This window comes from Carlito syrichta, unplaced genomic scaffold, assembly GCF_000164805.1.
Source record: "Carlito syrichta isolate Samal-C Ts95f unplaced genomic scaffold, Tarsius_syrichta-2.0.1 Scaffold288315, whole genome shotgun sequence".
In the NCBI taxonomy this organism is placed as follows: Eukaryota; Metazoa; Chordata; class Mammalia; order Primates; family Tarsiidae; genus Carlito; species Carlito syrichta.
This window is the reverse complement of record NW_007232411.1, coordinates 84,066-86,064: the sequence shown is the minus strand read 5'-3', so window position 1 is coordinate 86,064 and position 1,999 is coordinate 84,066.

Genomic DNA, 1,999 nt, shown 5'->3' with positions numbered 1-1,999 from the left:
TTTTACATTTAGGTCTGTGATCCATTTAGAGTTAATTTTTGTGTATGGGGAGAGGTAGGGGTCCTGTTTCAATCTTCTGCATATGATCAGCCAGTTTTCCCAGCACCACTTACTGAATAGGTTCTCCTCTCCCCAGTAGTGGGTGGTGGATCTACTGTCTTAACATTTTTGAAGTGTGCAATGCATTATGGTCAACTTTAGGTACAATGTGGCACAGCAGATTTCTAGAGCTTATTCATCTTGCTCATGTGAACCTTAATGCCCATCAGTTAGCAACTCCCCATTCTCTCTCTTCCCAGGCACTGGCAACCACCCTTCCCTCTTGGATTCTATGAATTGACTATTTTAGATACCACATGTAAATGGAATCATGCAGTATTCATCTGTGACTGACTTCTTTCATGGGGCATAATGTCCTCAAGTTTCAACTGTCTTGTCGCAAAGAATTTCCCTTTTTAAAAGGTGGATTCCGTTACATGTATCTGCTACATTCTTTTTCCATTCATCTATCGATGGACGTTTAGGTTGTTTTCACATCTTAGCTATCATGAATAATGCTGCAATGAGTATATGCGTGCAAATATTTCTTGGAGAGTCTGATGTTAATTCTTTTGGATACATGTCCAGATGTAGGATTGCTGGATCATATGGTAGTTTTATTTTCAGTTTTTGTTTTGTTTTGTTTTTTTGAGTCGGAGTCTTACTCTGTCGCCCAGACTGGAGTGCAGTGACACTCTCATGGCACTGCAGTCTTGACCTTCTGGGCTCAGGCGATCCTTCCACCTCAGCCTTCCAAGTAGCTGGAACTACAGGTGTGTGCCACCATGCCCTGCTAATTTTTAAGTTTATTGCAGAGATGAGGTCTCACCAAGTTGCCCAGGCTGGTCTCAAACTCCTGGGCTCAGGCAATCCTCTCACCTCTACCTCCCAAAGTGCTGGGATTATAGGAGTGAGCTGCCATGCCCAGTCCTATTTTTAGCTTTTTTGAGGAAACTCCATACTGTTTCATAGTGACTACACCATTTTGCATTCCCACCAGCTGTGTGCAAAGGTCCCAATTTCTCCATATCCTCACCAACACTTGTTGTATTTTGTCTTTTTATTTAAAAAAAAAAATCTTTTTGGTCGGGCTCGGTGGCTCAGCCTGTAATCCCACGCCTTTGGAAGGCTGAGGTGAGTAGATTGCCTGAGCCCGCGGGTTCGAGACCTGCCTGGGCAGCGAGACCTCATCTCTACAATAAATCAAAAAATCGGCCGGGTGTGGTAGCGCGCGCCTGTAATTCCAGCTACTCGGAAGGCTGAGGCAGAAGGATAGCCGGAGCCTAGCAGGCGAGGCTGCGGTGGCTGGGAGCGACCACTGCACTCCAGTCTGGGCGACCGAGTGAGACTTCAACTCAAAAAAAAAAAAAATTTTTTTTATTTTAATTTTTTTTGTGTGTGGTAGAGATGAGGTTTTGCTGTGTGGCCCAGGTTGGTCTTGAACTCCTGGATTCAAGCAATTATCTTGCCTTGGCCTCCCAAAATGCTGGAATCACAGGTGTGAGTCACTGTACCTGGCCTTTTTTCTTTTTTATAATAGCCATCCTAATGGGTGTGAGGTCATACCTCCTTGTGGTTTTGATTTGCATTTCCCTGATGATTTCGTGGTGTTGGGTACATTTATATATGCCTATTGGCCATTTCTATATCTTCGTTGAAGAAATGTCTATTCAAGTTATTTGGCCGTTTTAACGTCTGGTTATTTAGTTTTTTGCTATTGAGTTGTAGACATTCTTTTTTTTTGAGTCGGAGTCTCACTTGATCACCCAGGCTAGAGAGCAGTGGCATGCTCACGGCCACTGCAGCCTCGACCTGCTGGGCTCAAGTGATCCTTCCAAGTAGCTGGAACTACAGGTGCGCACTACCATGCCTGGCTTATTTTTAAAGTTTTTTGTAGAGATGAGGGCTCACCAAGTTGCCCAGGCTGGTCTCGAACCCTTGAGCTCAGGCAATCCTCTCG